Source organism: Jaculus jaculus, chromosome 3 (assembly GCF_020740685.1).
Source record: "Jaculus jaculus isolate mJacJac1 chromosome 3, mJacJac1.mat.Y.cur, whole genome shotgun sequence".
NCBI lineage: Eukaryota > Metazoa > Chordata > Mammalia > Rodentia > Dipodidae > Jaculus > Jaculus jaculus.
Genome location: NC_059104.1, coordinates 108520929 through 108540440, shown reverse-complemented (window position 1 = coordinate 108540440; position 19512 = coordinate 108520929). Strand labels below are relative to the sequence as shown.

The 19512-nt window shown below is 37.6% G+C and overlaps 1 long non-coding RNA gene across 1 annotated transcript; it reads right to left on the bottom strand.

Moving 5' to 3' along the window:
- Positions 1 to 15892: 15892 nt before the first annotated feature.
- On the bottom strand, positions 15893 to 18776 carry LOC123459284. Its single transcript, XR_006636191.1, has 3 exons — positions 18684 to 18776; positions 18063 to 18087; positions 15893 to 15945 (listed from the first exon to the last, which is right to left on the bottom strand). It is a non-coding gene; the product is annotated as an uncharacterized LOC123459284 (long non-coding RNA).
- Positions 18777 to 19512: the final 736 nt, after the last annotated feature.

The window sequence follows — 19512 nt, the reverse complement described above, 5'->3', positions numbered from 1 at the left end:
ATATACTTCTGTCTAAGGGTAATGCACATAGACTAACCATGTTTCTACATTTCTATGTAATTATTTTTAAAGTACTCTTACATTGTTTTCTGATTCTCCTGGAATTTTGACTGCCATAACATCTAGAGGGAAACAAAACTACTGTTATTTTATTGGTAACCAGTGTTTATGAGTCACTCAAGGGTGTTCCATATATATACAAGATGGTATAGACCTGTATAGAAAGTGGGAGCTGCTGATGTAACAACTTCCTGACTAGAAGAAGGATGCAAAACATACAGGAAGTAATCACTCATAGAACACTTGGACTTGATGATAAATTCACTGTCATTAATATGCAATGATCAAGCTGAATTGAGTGGTGTGGCACATGATTCTAATCCCAGAATTCAGAAGGTGGACCCACAAGAGTTTGAGGCCATCTCAGGTTCACAGTAAACATGGCATCCTTTAACAAAATGAACAATGAAGCAGAAATGGTGTACAAGGTGCACTATCACTCAATGGAAGATTCTTGTCATTCTCCTCACATTTTTGAGAGGCATATAAATTGTTAAGATCTTCTTGACATCTCCAAGAACATTTCAATACATTCAGCTCAAACCTCACTTTTGGACTGAATATCCATACAGTCCTCATGAAAGAATTGTTTCATCTCATTGGCTTCCCACACCCAGCCCTCATTCGTGTCAGCAAGTCAGGTCACAAATCTTGGCACTGAAACAGTAAGATGGTTCTCAAACCTATGACTAATTTAGAATACATACCAGGCTCCAATGTCATAGAGTCCTGCAAATATAGAAAAGGTGACAAGGTGAGAATGAGGACATCCCACTCACTTTATTTATGTAGGTTTGGATTTCTTTTAATAACATAGGAAAACAGACAGGAGAATAGTGGGTTCAATCAATGGCCATATAGCTAAACAGCTGTCACAAAAGACACCACTACAAAGGGTGATGGTTTTCATGCTTAGTGGACTTCTTAAGACCCTTTACACAGTACAAAGTCCTTGGTATGAGAAGGAAAATTATTCCTTGGGGAAATCCTTCTAACATTTGCTTACAAAGATGTGGTGATAGTAAGTGTCCTAGATAGTCATTAATTGATTTGCACATTAGTTCAATTCATTTCCACACCACCCAGTAACAAATGTCTGTGCAAGAATTATTCATACTTCTGAAACACAAAGATGTATTTACATAAAAGATAAAAAATAGTGCTTTACCTTGTGCTGTGGATCCGTTAGTGTCTGTGCTGACAAGACACCTAGGATGAAACAGCAACTATCAGTATGGTTGTAACTGGTGGTTATGAATCACTTTGGGAGCTTTAGTTATGTGGACAAGGGTACAAGAAGGGGGATGATTATCCAGTGTTGACAAAGCTTCTTGTGGTCTCTCCTCCAGGCTAGAAAAGTATGGGAGAGGAGTAGCAATGAATTGGGTGACGCATGCATGTGATCCCAGAACCCAGAGAGTGAAGTCACAAGAGTTTGAGGCCAATTATAGGAAATTTCATGAATTCATGGACTGCAGAAATCCCTGACTCACAATGAAAATGAATAATGAAGCTGCAATGACATATACTGCACACTGACATTCAATGGAAGACTTTTGCCTTTCTTCCCTCATGATTGAAAAACCATCTGAATTGGTCCTCATGACATTTCCAAGGGCATTTCAAACTACTTGCATTCAGAATGCTGGTATACGCTGTCAATTTTTACATGTATGGAAGTTAATTCAATGCCAGTTTTGATGATGATATGGTCTCCATGCTAGCAAACACATTATGTCATATATATCACTAAAGTTTTGCTACATGATCCTCAAATATGAATTCTCATTAAAGTACAACCATTTGATAATAATCCACCATTTCCAATGTCATGTTGTCTTTATGAACTCTATATGCACACTGTTTTGGTTCACTGTGATCAGGATAGTCAGAAGATATTGTGTCACACTCTATGAAGGACATCACTGTATGATCTTGTTTGAATCCCAGAGAGCATTCTATGTATGCCACATGATGCTGAGAGACCTGATTTAGTATAGTTAGCACAGGAAATAAACTTACAATTTAAATTATCATAGGAAGAAACATTCGAATATTTAGATCTTAAAAACAGAGGTTTATAATTCATTTCTAGATGCTGAAAAAATTGCTAAAACTTCACCAATTTCTATGTACATGATATGTGTTCATGCTGACATATCAGTTGTCTAAATAAGCATTTCATATCATTTATATAGTTTACACAAAAGGACACACAGAACAAAAACCACACCTTTTACTAATGAAAGGAGGGGCAGACCAAGAAGCAGGTCATGAGGAATGCTTCCATGGGGATCCTGTGCACTCAGCTTTGCCCTCCTTCCATATTTCCTAAGTGATTTCTAACTACATTTCACTCTTCACCAGAAGAATGTGGTCATTTGTTTCTACTTGGATTATACTATCTGATTTTGTGGAAAAACAGTTGTTAGGGGATCAAGCCTTAATGGCAGAAATATGTCTCTGTATTTATGCTCAGGGTCCACATTATGGTGGTATAAGATGGTCAGTCTACACAAGGCCTTAACTATACACTATGATGTGGTGACCTCTGATCATTTCTACTTCTCATTTGGAAGTCAATGAAAATGTCATGTGGTCTTTACATGGACCAATACCATCAGATCTGCCTATGTTACTACTGCATTACACCATTCTAGTAATTCCCATGTACTTAACACAAATTTTTTCATGGTCCTGGAAATGATACTATGGAAATTTCCATCATATTAACTGGTGATCCTAAGTTCATAAATATAAAAAACTTAAATGTGTTGAAAATCATAACAAAGATAATCACAAGTTTTCTTCCATTTTTTATTTTCTATGCCCTGTGTTTCTTCTCAGTTAGTGGTACAGAGACCACAGTAGGCAGTCACCATAACCATATTCATTTGGGAACCATCAGGGCTTGTGTCCTGATGCTTTAGCCCCAGTAGGATAAGAAAATCTGAAGCAGTATGTCAACCAGGCAGACAACCAACTTACAGTTCTTGTTTATTCCTCCTCTGAGGTCTTTAATAGGCAAACACTTGAGCATTTTGTTACCTTAAAATTAAATTGTCAAGTGCACAAAATTATTGAACTAATTTTATGTTTGTAGACAATTTTTAAGACATGTCCTAAGACTTTTCACAGGTGACTATTAGTGTTCTATTGATTGCTTTCACCATTGAAAATATGCACTGAGGTAAAACAGTGGCACTCATCACATGACGAACTAGGCCAAAGTCTGGGGAAACACCTTCATATCACTTGTATAGTTTATGTGACAATTCAGGGAACTCTAGGGATAGATAGGATTTATGAAGTAGAGCATGGAGTGCTTCAGGAATAAATAGGCTCTATAGCCTCTCTTCTTCAATGAGTGTTTCCCTAACAAGGTATAGATACAAAAGCGAATCAGAGAGGAACAGATATGTCCACATATCTGAAGTCTTCTTTCCACTTGTCCACATACAAATATGAGGGCCTAGGCTCTATCTCAGGGTAATATCAAACAAACTTTAGTCATAAATGTACTGAGGACTAGATGACTAATTTACATAGAGTTCATTTATAAGATATTTGCCATAGATTTTTTTTAATGAACTGGTTGAGGACAATTGTCTTTAGATTTTCCAATATCATCTGAGAAAACATAACCTCAGACATTATCACACATATATTCAAAATCAAAAGCCATATTATCACAAAAGTCCCCAGAATTCTTCAAGTACACAAGCCCAAGTAGACCTATCCTGAGTGCAACTGCTTTAGACAATTAACTATAATTCTTTAAATAGAAAGTGCTCTTTCTTCTCCAAAATGTCCTCAATCCTTTCAGCCTTGAGGAAGCAAGAATTACTGTTTCTGCTCAAAGAGAATTCAGTAAGTATTTCAACATCAAGCTTTCCTTTGCAAAGGAATACTAGAATACTTACCAGTTAAATCGTCATCAGCACACATCTGCAATTATAGAAGCACAGACATTGTAAGAACTAAGTCATGGGACTTGTGGGTACATTGTATCATTTCTCTTCTTTATATTGAAGACATGTAGGAAGCACCCAAAGGAAAGGATTACCAAACACAGATAAGATACATCACTGGGAGCCCATGGTGTCTGCATGGAGAATTTATTTCACTCTGTCTTTGGTCATAAATTCAAAACACTTCATCCCAAGACAAGACAATGCTTCCAAGTAGGAGTAGGCCTAGTGTACAGTGTGTAACCTGAAGCCACCATTTGCAAATGCTGTCTCAAACAATTGAACAGTTGCTGTTGGTTTTTCTACTATTATAGAAAATAGGATCTGCTATATTTGAGTGTGTATAATGCTTGGTTTTATATTTTTATGCCAAAATCAAATAAAAACTGGAAATTAAGCAACATTTTTAGTTCAAGCAAGAGCAAGTAGCTTTACCTTTTTACTTACTTCAATTGGGGTTTCCTTGTCCATATATTCCACCTCTGTAGAAGTGTCTGCTACATCTAGGAACACAAGAAAGTAACTGATAGTCTTTGGTGCTATGATTCACATTTTACTTAAAATGCACTTGATGCTTCAGGGCTGTGCAATAGAGCTTAGGTAGTTATTCCCGCACCCTAGTCATTGAAATCAGATATTAAAGAAAAAGCGGCAAAGAAATGAGAAACTTATCCCTTTGCATTCTGCTAATGGCCAAGAAAGACAACAGGAAATACTATAAGTGACCTATCACTCATAATGATAATTTCTGAGCCTCAATGTGTGATATTCCAAAGCCATGAAACAATGTGAGTTAAAATTCATCCTATGTGGCATCTAATCACAAACATTTTAGGATATTGTTACAAAGACTATGATCTAACATATTCAAAAAATATAGTTAAGGGGGTGGCATCTGTGAACATGAAAACATAAAGACTGCCAAAAATTCTCCTGTCCATGATACATCATATGTATTTCTGTATCCTGGAAAATAGCCAATATTTATATACTGAAGGAAGAATTATTCATAATCAATATGCTTGATGGTATCTGAACCTTGCCTGTACAGTCCTCCACTCTCTAAACCAAGAGTTGGATTAGACAGTAGCAGTCCTATCATAGAGAAAATTCAAACCTTGAAGACCCATTCATAGAAGAACTGGAATGTACTCCTTCAGAGATGCTTTGCAGGAGAACTATCATTAGTGGATCTGACTGACAGATCTTGCCCCATGACGGTGTATGTCTAGAAGTTTTCAGAGTTATCTCAAAGATATACAAAAACCAAAAGCAAATTCTCACACAAGTGAGCCTGTACAATTCTACCACATGAACTTATAGTACCAACCCAATATGCAACTTAATTAGAAATTGACAAGCGATGAGACTGAAATCTCCAAAATACTTACCAATTGTAGTACACAGTGGAACGACATAGTTAGAAAAGTGAGGAGTAGAAAAAGCTCTTCGCATATGTTGACCTGAAGAAAATTACAATTTAGAATAAAGTGGGAATGTAACAAAACAACGATGATATACAAGTGCATAGAACTAAAATGGGCAGTAGAAAGGGTATAATAATTATAGTTTAAAGGTTTAGGGCATGGTGGTATATGCCTTTAATCCCAGAACTTGGGAACCAGAGGTAGGAGGTTCACTGTGAGTTCAAGGCCACATGAGGCTACTGAGTGAATTCCAGGTAAGCCTGAGCAAGAAGGAGACCCTATCTAGAAAAAAAAAAAAAAAGACTATGAGATGCGTTAAGAGAATTGGGGGGTCAGTATTTTTTACTTTCTTAGTAACAGGAACCTAACACAATGCAAAACAAACCTTCTTCAGTGCAATCAATCCTTTGAAGTATATTATGATCTATGATCAAATATCAGTCATCTATCAATTCCTCAGACCATCCTAAAGCACAGTGGAATGACACTAGTGTCTTCACATTTGTTAAACCTATTTAAACTTTCCGATATTCGTGAATACAAATTCTATATTCATCATTCACTGTACCATTTTATCCTGGGTAAGATACAGATTATACTATGGGAGAAATATATATATCACCGGTCACAAGCTCTAATGATTTATTTATAATTTTCAAATAAATGACTATGGCAACATTAGTGGAAACACTTTAATATTTTATACAGCTTGTGTGACAACTGAGGAAATGCCAGGGAAGGATCAGACCTATGAACTAGAGTCTGGAGTACTTTAGGGTGACTCAGGCACTGTAGTCTTTCAGCTCTTTATCCAGTGAGTCCATGAAAAATCCCAAGGTATATTTGAGAATCTGAGGGGAACCACTGGTCCACACACCAGAATTCCAGTTTTCACTTGCCCACATACATATTTGGAAGCCCACAGGGTTTCTTTTTGTCCTTTTCCAGGAATAAATTCAGTTGAATTGATGTGAATTATGCATGTGTCCTGGCTTTGTTAGCAATTGGTTGTTGATTTTGTGAATGACTGCATGTCTATATATAGGTCTTTTTTCATGAGGACATTAATATTTTTTATTTATTTATTTATTTATTTTTTAATTTTTAAGAGAATTGGGGGTCTTTTTTCACGAGGACATTAATATTTTTTATTTTTTAATTTTTTTCATTTTTAAATTTTTATTAACATTTTCCATGATTATAAAAAAAGAATTCTGTTGTAAGCCATAAATATCTTCTGAGAATTCATAACCTCAGACAGAACCACATATACATTAAAAATTACAGGTCAGTACTGTGAAGATTGCTCAGTGGTTAAGGGCACTTTTGGTAAGTAAGAGAATCCATGGAGATCTTAGACTCAATGAGTTTAAATCCCACACAAAAATACCATATCTCCAGATTCATGTCCAAGTCATATGTAAGCTGTGACCTACTGCATGCCTTGTATCAGAGGTCAAGGCTCAAGCCTCAACACAACATGTCATGAGCACAATTACTGAGAGGAAATAACAAAGGCTTGGGGTTTTGCTAATGGCAGGAGCAGGAAGAATTGGTCTTTTGGAAACAACCATCTTTATATAGTAGGCCAAACAAGGGCATCTTCAGCTTGCAGACAGCACTGTCTCAATGATGTCTCTGAAAAGGTGAAAGTATAAGGCCACTACACATATTTCCTTGTGCTCACTGACACTTTTTAGACTCTCTGTTGCCTGAGGAAAAGCATAACCTGACTACTCCTGGGACCCTCTCATTGGATTTCACTAGGAGCATGATCACTTACATCCATATTCTCTCTTGAAACTCTCAAGAGATTATGAAATTTCATTGATCTGTATTACTGACTTCTACAATAAGTCAATAGAGATAGTTAAGTTTGTGTGACATATGTTCATGCTGACTTGTTAATGTTCTAAATAAGCATCTCTAGATCATTTATATGTATTACACAAGAGGACACACAGAACAGTAACCAAACGACTTACTAATGAAATCAGGAGGCAGATGAGGAAACAGGTCAGGAGGAATGTTTCCCTGGGCTATCCTGTGAGCTCACCTTTGCCATTCCTGCACATTTTCTACTTGATTACTAACTATATTTGACTCTTTTCCAGAAGAAGGCAGTCATTTCTTTCTAATTGGAATATACTGTGTTCCTTTGCGGAAGAAGTGTGGATAGAGGATAAAGCCATGAGGGTAAAAGTAAGTCTTTGTATTTATGTTTAGAGTCCACATTATGTATAATGTGGTATAAGATGGTCAATCTACACAAGGCCTTAGCTCCATACAATGATCCAATGACAGTCTGGTAATTTCTTCTCATTTGGAAGTCAATAAAAATGTCATGTGGTCTTTGCATGAATCCAAACCATGATCTGCCTATATTACTACTGCATTTCACCATTCTATATAATTACGATAGTACTTAAAACAAGCTTTTTTCATGGTACTAGGAAACTCTACATTATAGTACCTGATGGTTCTAAGATCATGATTATAAAAAAGTTATAAAAGTGTTGAAAATCCTAACAAAGTTAATTACAACTTTCCTTCCCTTCTTCATTTTCCATGTCCTGTTTTTCTGTTGAGTTAGTGACTGCAGAGTCCCCACTAGACAGATACCATAGCAAAGTTCTCATGGGAAGTGGCAGGGTTTGGGTCCTGATGCCCTTAACCCAAAAGCATACAGTCATCTAAACAAGTATGGCAACCAGGCAGATTACCATCTTTCAGTATTTGTTTTTTTTTTTTCCTCCCCTTAAAGTCTTTAATAGGCAAACATTTGAGCATTTTGTTATCTTATGTTTAAATTATCAAGTGCATAAAATTACTGATCAATTTTATGTTGGTGGTCAGTTTCTAAGACATGTCCTAAGAATTTTCAGAAGTAACTCATGTTGTCCTACTGATTTTCACCATCAATTGTATGCATTGTGATTCATCAAGTTACATTTGTGCTTGTCATATTTACAACTATGCCAAAATCTGTGGAAATACCTCTTTGTTAATTGTATAGCTTATGTGACAACTGAGGTATCTCTAAGGATAGATAGGATCTGTGAACTAGAGCCTGCAGTACTTCAGGAATACACAGGCTCTATAGACTCTCAGCTCTCAGGCTAGTGTATCCATGACAAGGTATAAGTACAACTGCAAATCAGACAGGAACATATAGGTCCATACAACTGGATTCATGTTTCCACTTGACAACATAAAATATGAAAGCTCAGGTACTGTATCAGGGGTGATATCAAATCACCCTCAGTCCCAAAATTACTGAGGACTGGATGAATAATTTACATAGAGTTCATTTAAAGTATGTTCGTCATAGATTTGTTTAAGGAACTGGTTGAGGGCAATTACATCTATAATCTCAAATAACTTCTGAGAAAACATAACATCAGACATAACCACACATGTATTCAAACCCAAAAGCCATATTAGCACACAAGTCCCCAGCATTCTTCAAGTACACAAGCCCAGGTAAACCTACCATAAGTGCAACTACTTCCAGACACTTGACTATAACTTTTGACCTAGAAAGTGTTTTTTTTTTCTTTTTGCTCCATACATTCTTGATACTTTCACCCTCCAGAAAGTGAGGATTACAGTTAATCTTCAAACATAATTCAGAAAGTATTCCAAACATCTAATTTTCCTGTGGCAAATATTTCTACAATACTTACCAGTGGAATTTTCATCAGTGTGTATCTGCAATTATACAAAGATATGGTAAGAACTAAGCCATGGGACTTGTGTGCACATCATATTATTTCTCTTCCTTATAGTGAAGACATATAAGAAGCATTGAAAAGTGAAGGGCTTAAGAAACAAGGACAAGATATATCACTGTGAACACATGATCTCTGCATAGAGAATGTATCTCTATCTCTCTTTAGGTCAAAAATTCAAATACTTCATCACAGGAGAAGACACTACTTACAAGTAGAAGGAGGCCCAGTGTGTAACCTGATGAAACCATTTCCCAATGTCCTTTCACATAAGACAACACTTGGTATTGATTACTCTACTATTCCAGAAAATAGGACCTGCTATATTTGAGTATCTATAATGCTGGTTATCATATTTTTATAGCAACCTTAACTAATAACAGGAATCTAAGCAACATTGTTATTTCAGGCAAGAGCAGGTCACTTTACCTTTTCACTCACTTCAGTTGGGGTTTTCACATCTGTAGAGCTGTCTGCTACATCTAGGAACACAACAGAGTAACTGTTAGTGTTTGGTACTATGGCTCACGTTTCACTAAGAATACATTTGGAGCTTCATGGCTATGCAATAGAGCTTAGATTGAGTAGTTACTCCAGTGATATCAGACACTAAACGAGAAGCTACAAAGAAACAAGAAGTTCATCCTTTGGTATAATACTAATGGCAAAGAAAGACAAAAGGAAATTGGGTAAGTCTCCTATTCACTCATAATGATCACTATTTGGCCTCCATGGATGATGTTCTAAAACCATGAAACAATCTGAGTTATAATTTATACTGTGTGGCATCTAATCACAAACACTTTAGGGTATTGTCACAAAGAATATGATATAGTGTATTCAAAAATATAGTTAAGTGGGTGACATCTGTGAATGTGAAAATATAAAAGACTGCCAAAATTTCTCCCTTCCTAAATATATCATAGGTATTTGGGAATCCTGGAAAATAACCAACTCATCTATATTGCAGGAAGCATTTTTCACTATCAAGATGCTTCATGGCATCTTAATGTCTCCTGCACCATCTTCCACTCTCTAAGTCAAGAGTTGCACAAGCCACTTGCAGCCCCATCACGGAGAAAATGTAAACCTTGAAGATGTGTGCATGAGAGAACTGCCATGTCCTCCTTCAGAGCTGCTTTCCAAGAGAAATATCATTTCTTTATCTGACTGACAAATGTCTCCCCATAACTGTCTATGTCTAGAAGTTTTCAGAGCTACCTCAAAGCAATACAAAAAAAATTCTCATATGAATGTACTAGAACAATTCTACCACATGAACTTGTACTATCAGACCAATATGTGACTTAATTAGAAATTGACAAGTAATGAGATTGAAACCTCCAAAACACTTACCATTTGAAGTATACATTGTAAAGAAATTGTCAGAACAGTGAGGGGCTGAAAAAGTTCTGCGAATATAATGACCTGAATAAGGTAAGAATTTAGAAGTAAGTGTGGAGTGCAATAATGATGCTGTAATAGAAGTGTATAGCACTGTAATGTGCATTAATGCAGTAAATGAGTATAATAATTAAAATTTAAAGATTTTATAAAAGAATGGTAAATCACAGAGTAATTCAAACCTGGAGAAATTAGAAGATATGAGTTTGATAATAGAGTAAATAAACATAATTAATACAAAAGAAACCAGGTCACATATCCATACTCCCAAATGCTACTGAGGCAAGCCACATTTATTTTCCTGCTGTCACAATAAACATAAGGCTAGCACACTGCAGAGCCTTGCCAGACTTGGGACCAGGAGACCACAGGCATGTAGACATAGTAACTATCAGACCTGACCCCATGACCATGAAAAGAATCAGAAGACATAAAGTGTTTTACAGCCACAGTTTGACCTAGATGAGATGCACATACTTAAAGGGCCTACTCCTTCAAGGATCCCACAGTAAATAATCTGTGTAAGTCAATCTATTGAGCAAACTGAATGAATATAATGAGTAATGAGTGTCTAAACCCATTAATTCTCTCTAAATTAATAATGGTTTTCACATTTAACTGGTGCTGACTTCACTCTCTGTTGCATAAGCTGTTTCTCTTTTTCAGATGGGAACTAGACCTGAGGAGATAAACAACCCAGCGCACTCTACCCCTGCATCAGCTGAAACCAAACAGGAATTGGGAAAATGATCAAGAATGCTGCTCTCTTAGTTAACCTGATATCAGCACAAGGGTGATGGAGAAGATACTGAGGACAGTCAACACCTATCAAACCAGAGGTGCACATGCTCCTAAGTGCCCATCACTGAAGTTGATTTAAAGTGCTGCTAGATGAGCCGGGCATGGTGGTGAATGCCTTTAATCCCAGCTGTTGGGAGGCAGAGGTAGGTTGATCGCCATAAGTTTGAGGTCACCCTGAGAGTATATAGTGAGGTCCAGGTCAGCCTAGACTAGAGGAGACCTTACCTCGAAAAACAAAAAATAAAATAAAATAAAATGCACATAGGTGGCTCCAGAGAATTTTGCAGAGTGGGTGGAATGATTGTGAGAGGGATGCTGTGCACAGAGACATTGCCTCACCTCTCCCCAATGCATGACCTACAATCCCCATGGGGTGGACCTGCATCTGCAGTGAGGAAGGCCTTTTCAGAAAATGGGCATGGGGAAGGGAAAGGATGGTACCAACATGTGATTTTACATACAAAACATGTCCATAGCTAATAAAACAATAAACTAAGATTAGCCTTCATCATCCTCTCTACAAATCCCTGTGATTCAGGTGTTTTCTCAAAGGGCATGATGAAGGTTAAACCATTTAGTCTGTCTTTTAGGATATAGAATTTTATAGTACCATTGCCATTTTGGTCCCATTGTGTACCTTAATATTCTCCTGTTTATCTCTCTATATCTCATTTATATTACCTATCTTTTTCTTCCTTCTTTTCCTTTGCACTGGCCTGTAACTGCCAGCACCAGCATGTGGCTAACATGTACAGGTAGCTGTTGATCAGAGAGAACTACAAGGTTTCCCAATGTAAGTCAGATTTCTGTCAGAATACTTGATTACCCATTAAATGCTAGTGATAAGACCCTACTACTGAAGACACCATATGTTGTTGGCATGGAACATGGATAGACCTGGCTGGAATCTGGAAGAGAGTCATTCCCCAGACTTTAGCTTGTCTAGTGCCAGAGGGTGTTACATGAGTGATTGGGTGAAAATGACCAACATTTGTCCAAACAACACGTGGTTAAAGCTACTCAGGAACAAACACCCTGACATGTTGTACACATAAGTGCAATAGTGGCTCCATGGTGGGTAACCAACTCTTCTTGACTTGGCTAGCTGAACTGCACAGTGGAACTGAACCCATAGCTGGAGCTGGGAAACGAGTCAGAACCATATCCCAAAAACAACCCAGCTCTATTTTATCAAGCCCCCACAAATCGTGGGCTACAAAAGGGCCTATACCTATTAAATTCTCTTTAAAATAACAATGTTTATCCCCTTTAACTGATGCTGACTTCACTCTCCATTGGAGAATTTTCTTCTTTTTAAGATGGACACATACTGAGGAGAGAGACCCAACCATCACACCTCACCAGGGCCCCAGCTGAAACCAAAGTAATTGTAAAAAAGAGCAAGAGTGCTGCTTTCCTGGTGAACTGAGCCCCAGCACAAGGGTGAGGGAGATAGACAAAGAGAACATTCAACTTCTACCAAACCAGACATCCACACACAGAGGCTCCCAAATCCTCATTATTGAAGTAGACCTAAAGTGAACCAAACATGGCTCAGAGAAATTTGTGGAAGAGGGGGCAGAAAGATTGTTAGAGCCACATGTTGCAACAGTATGTGCAGAGACATTGCCTCTTACCCATAACTATTGGCTAACACCATAATGCACAACCCACATACCCCAACAAGGAAGGTCCCAGCAGAGGGGGGAGGATAGGGAGGAGGCTAATGACAGTACCAACATGACTGTATACATGCTATGTACATAACTAAAAACAAAATTTTTTTAAAATATAGCTGATGATAACCTTGAATTTCTGATCCTATTGCCATTTCCTCCTGAGGTGTATGATTGCAGAAGTCCTCAACCATGTCTGCTTTTTTTTTAACTACTAGGAATTGAATGCACAGATTCTTAGCCTATGTGAACTTCTCTTACCAAAGTCCTCCATAGCAAAGGCCTGAACACACAGACACACCCTAATGATGAAGCATTCTGAAAAAATGATATACAGCCTCACTTATCAGTGCTCTTGATACAAATCCACAGAATGGATTGTATCCATATGATTTCATTTCCCTGTCAACATGCACACTATCATTCAGGGAAAAAAGGATGTTTTGAGCAGAGTACAGCTCACTTTCATAAGTGTACTAACAGAATGAATGACCCTGACTAAGAATTGTTGGCTTGCATTCTGGGTGGACACTATCACTAAGCTCTGTTGCTATTTGGGCTCCTAATAATGCTGGTAAATTGGTTAAAGTACTTCAACAGTTCTAGATATAATAACACATGCCTATTAGAAACATAATTATGACACACACTCTCCATTTTCATGTGGAGTCTCTCATTTTCAGAAGCCGTGATCTGACCAGAAGAATGTGGGATTTTTTCAGTCACTTGTGATGTCTGCAAGTGAATGCTATTCTCAGGTTTTTTGATTTTCTTTCTTTCTTTCTTTCTATTTTTTTTTAGGTATGGTCTCACTCTAATTCAGGTTGTCCTGGAATTCACTATCAGTTTCAGGCTGGCCTCAAATGGAGATCCTACTACCTCTGCCACCACCCATGAGTGCTGGAATTAAATTCATGTGCTTCCATGCCCAGCCTCTTTCATGACCACTGAGGCAGTCATGATTGTGTTTGAGATCTTTGTAAACCGGACTATCCCCAGTATGCATAGAACATCTAGAATATTTTGTTTCTATAATGCTGGCATTTGAACCATAAGCTTTCTGCATGCAAAATACGCTCTCTACCAACTGAGACATAACCAACTCTGATAGTGTAGAACTCTTACATAGTGCCTACTGATCTCCTGGTGGAATAAGTAGAGGGGGGGTACTTTAAGAGCAATATTGGACAACATATTTGAGATTCTCTTATGGCTTTTGTATCCCACAGTTTGGTGAGCCTGGTCACTTATCTCTATTGGTTTCTTCATCTGTGGAGGGGTACTCAGGGAAATAAATCTACCATACATGTTTTTGATGAGGTTGGAACTAGTTAATGTAAGTAGAGTCTGCATTTGGAATTTATTTTTTCTTGACAAACTGCCATTGAAAATAAGGTTGGATAATTGGGATAAAAATTCATGTCCTCAAGAAAAGAAAAACCTAGAGACACACAATCATTAACAAAATCTGAAGGCAAATAAAGGGAACACTGATGAATTCAGGGTCTGTACTCTCAATCTCCATTCCCAGCAGAAGGCATACAGCATCGTGGTGAACCAGAAAAAAAAAAAAAAAAATATATATATATATATATATATATATATATATATATATATATATATATATAATATATATACATACATACATACATATATATATACACACACACACACACACATATATATATATATATATATATATATATATATATATATATATATATATATTTATTTATTTATTTACAGAATTCTTATTTAAAACATGTCTTCAGAAAGTGATTTCAAGCTGGGCATGGTGGTGCACGCCTTCAATCCCAGCAACTGGGCAGCAGAGTTAGAAGGATCGCTGTGAGTTCAAAGCCACCCTGAGACTACAATGAATTCCAGGTCAGCCTGGGCTAGAGTGAGACCTTACCTCAAAAAAAAAAAAGTGATTTCAGAATACATACACAATGTCGTCTTCCTTGATCCAACCTGTAATGGAGACAGGAGAAAAAAATCTGAGTTCCAGATCAAGCTGCGTTCACTTTACCCAGATTCTTTGGTTCTTTCAGTAACTTGGAAAATTAGGATCCAGGACAGAAAAGAACAACCAGTTCAAGACTGGATTAGTCTCTCCTGTCTTGCTCCCACAAGGCATGTGATGCAGGCTACGTTGTGAAAAGGAGTACTTTTAAAACTTGTGCTGTTTCAAAGCCCAACTTTGTCTGTTTGGTGTTTGTTGAGTGTCCCTAAGATATATTGCTGTATTATATAGAAAGTTGGAAACATCCTGTTCTTGGGTGAACTTCCTCCTTTCTAAAGGGGAAGGTGAAGTATCTGTATTTCCCCATTGTATGTACTGAGTCTCATGACTGAAATGTATTATCAATACCACATATTGAACATAAGAATCTTCCACCACACTGACCTCAGGGAACACCCTAAATTCTATTCCAACCATAGGAGTGTCAGAAGTTTCAGAAGAGGGTACTTATTCAAAACATGTACTCAGTTTTGAACATACATAATAAGCCTGTCCTCCTATGCATAAAAAATAACTCACATTTTAATCTGAATGGAAACATATGCTCCAGACAAAGGAAGATGCAAGAATATGCAGTGAGCCACTTGCACTGGCATTTGTAAACACTCTTGAAATAGGGGGTGAGTTAGTAAACTTCCATTTCTTCCCTTTTCTAGGTAAACACTCTACTACCTATAGTGTATATTATAAGCCTCATTGTTCATATATGACATCTGCCAAAAAATAAAGGATTCACAATTATATTCTTTCTAGCGTTGCAAAAGAAAAAAAAAAGCCATATTACCTGGACATAATGGGTCTGTGTATGTTCAGTCGTGGACAGAGTAATTTCTTCCTCCTTTGGATCAGCTAGAAGGACAAAAAGTAACTCTCAACTGATGGTGCACTTATTAATGAATGGTAGCTCTTTGCTTGATATGGTGAAAGTTCAGAGGCTTAGTTATACTATGGGAATACATGGGAGTGCCTGATTAATAACCACTGTTGGCCTCTGACAGGAAAAAAAAAAAAGACCATGAGACACCTTGAGAGAGTTGAGTAGCAACACTTTTATACTTTCTAAGTAACAGGAGTCTAACACAATGTGAAACAACCCTTCTCCAATGGGATCAACCCTTTTAAGCATGTTATGATTAATTGTCAGCATTCTATCACTTCTTCAGACCATCTTTTTTTTTTTTTAATTTTTATTTACTTATTTGAGAGCGACAGACACAGAGAGAAAGACAGATAGAGGGAGAGAGAGAGAATGGGCGCGCCAGGGCTTCCAGCCTCTGCAAACGAACTCCAGACGCATGCGCCCCCTTGTGCATCTGGCTAACGTGGGACCTGGGGAACCGAGCCTCGAACCGGGGTCCTTAGGCTTCACAGGCAAGCGCTTAACCACTACGCCATCTCTCCAGCCCTCTTCAGACCATCTTGAAGCCCAGGAGAGTGACACTACTATCATCACATTTGTTAAACCTATTTTTACCTTCTGATATTCAAGAATACAAATTCTATATTCATCATTCAGTGCATAAAATTTTATCCTGATAAAATACACATTATTCTAGGGAAAAGAATTTATCACTGGTCAGAAGATGTAATGATATACATCCATTAATCCTTTGTCATACTATAATAAATGATTTAAGAGTGGAAGATATTGACATCATTATGCTTTTATGAGAACCAATATATATGTCTTTTTTTTTTTTTTTTTTTTTTTTTTTAGTAGGATCACATTCTAGCACAAGCTAACTAGGAATTCACTATGTATTCTTAGGCTGACCACAACCTCATACTGAGCATCCACTTCTGCCTCACAAATGCTGGGAGTAATGGCATATGCCACAATGCCTGACACATGTCACTTTATTCTCCTTCTGGTCTTGCTGAATTATGCCATGTATTTGTCTTAATTGTGACAATCTAGGTTAATATATTGATGTAAATTATATGTTTGCCATTGCTTCATGCTAGGAACTGGGTGTAGGTAATTTTGTTTTAAGCTGGACATATCTTCTGAGAATTAATAACCTCAGACAGAATCACATTTACATTAAAAATTACAAGGCAGGGTTATAAAGATTGGTTAAATGCACTTGTTAAGTACAGATGAGGATAAAGCTCACATAAACTTGATTGAGTGCAATTACTTGTATAAACTAGAGAAAATTTAACTGCAGCTTTTTCTTTTTGTTTTTTCGAAGTAGGGTCTCTCTGTAGACTAGGATGACCTGGAATTCACTATGTAATCTCAGGGTGGCCTCAAACACAGAAAGGTGCTCCTACCTCTGCCTCCTAAGTGCTGTGATTAAAGGCATGCACTACCATGCCCAGCTTTGACTGATTTTTTTAAATTTATTTTTAGTTATTTGAGAGCGACAGAGAGAGAGAGAGAGAGAGAGAAAGAGGCAGATAGAGAGAGAGAATGGGCATGCCAGGGCCTCCAGCCACCGCAAACCGAACTCCAGATGCGTGCACCCCTTTGTGCATCTGGCTAACATGGGTCCTGGGGAATCGAGCCTCGAACTGGGATCCTCAGGCTTCACAGGCAAGTGCTTAACCTCTAAGCCATCTCTCCAGCCCTTGACTGATTTTTTTAACCAACACAATCAAACTAGTTATCAACAGGTCTTTTATCCTTTCCCACTTATGAAATATACAGTCAGTCACTTTTCGAAAAGAATCTAGAGCTGGAGAGATGGCTTAGCAGTTGAGGCATTTGTCTGCAAAGCCAAAGGAACTCGGTTCAATTCTTCAGGACCCACATAAACCAGATGCACAAGATGGTGCACGCATCTTGAGTTTGCTAGCAGTGGCTGGAAGCATGGGCGTGCCTATTCTTTCTCTCTCTCTCACCCTCTGCTTCATTCTCTCTCTTGAATAAATAAATAAAGATAAATAAAAATGAATCTAGCTGGTACAAAATATCTATCTTATCATTTACAGGGTTTCCTCAACAATGAATTAAAACTTACATTTTTCATCACATGCAACAGCCATCTGTAATTACAGAAGCAAATATTTTAGAAGAAGTATAATACTCATTATAGGAGAATAATACAGTGAGAAATTGCTGAAGAGATTGAGGAAGAAGAACCAAAAATTCAAGCCCAAACTAGGATATAATATTAAAAAAATAAGTCATGTGACTTGGTACATAGGTTTATTTCTTCCTTCTTGTTCATGAAATAAACATGAGAAACATTGGCAGTGACAAAGTCATACAAACTAAGGATATCATGAATACTGGAAAAACAAAGGCTTTTTCATGGAGGTCCCATCTGCATCTAGCTTTCCCTCATGAAGTAAAGAGACATCACATTAGGAGACATTGCTTCCAACCAGTAGACAGTCTATCGAACACTGTGTCACCTGGATCTACCATGTGAAAATTTGTTATGCATAAGGATCTATTTTCCCACTACTCCATAAAAAGGATCAAATATCAATCCCTAAGTTGCTAGGTGTCATGCTACTGGCAAAATTCAAATGAAAATAGAAACTTTAAAAAGCAATATTTTTCTTCAAGCTGAGAAACAGCACGTTACCTCATCATCTTCGATGGTACTACGCAGTTCTGGGTGATGGAAACTAACCTCATCCTCCTTAGATACAACTTCCTCATTGTCTTCAGTATACTCTTCAAAAATGCAATAAAGGTTGCCATAATCCTTGTTAGTACCTTCCTCCACTACAGAAACAGAGAGCAACTGTTAGTCCTTGGTGCCATGGCTCAGCTTCACTCAGAGAGCACTGCTTAGTGAACACAAAGGCCAGTGTGTAGGGCTGTGCTCTAAAGACCAGAATCAGGGCTGCTAATGCAGCCTGCTCAAGTGACAGCAGAGATTAATCAAGAAACAGCAGGGCTGGAGAGTTGGCTTAGCGGTTAAGAGCTTGCCTGTGAAGCCTAAGGACCCCGGTTCGAGGCTCGGTTCCCCAGGTCCCACGTAAGCCAGATGCACAAGGGGGCGCATGCGTCTGGAGTTCGTTTGCAGAGGCTAGAAGCCCTGGCACGCCCATTCTCTCTCTCCCCCTCTATCTGTCTTTCTCTCTGTGTCTGTCGTTCTCAAATTATATATATATATATATATATATATATATAAAGAAACAGCAAAGCTATGAATGAGCGCTTGGCATTCTGATAATGGTAACGGAAGACAGCAAGAAAACTCAGCAATTGGCATTAGTTTCCTATCACTCACAGAGAATGCTTTGAAAGTCAGATACGTGATATTCTCAAGCCATGAAGCCATCTGAGTTGTCTTGCATGATAAGTGGTGGATAACACAAAATCTTAGAAGCAATATCCTCATGGATTCTTAAGCAATGGTCCAAGGGAATTGCAAACAATTTCATTTCAGGAGTGTTATCAGAGAACACGAAAACATAAATACTGCCAAGACTTCTTCCATGCAAAATATGTCT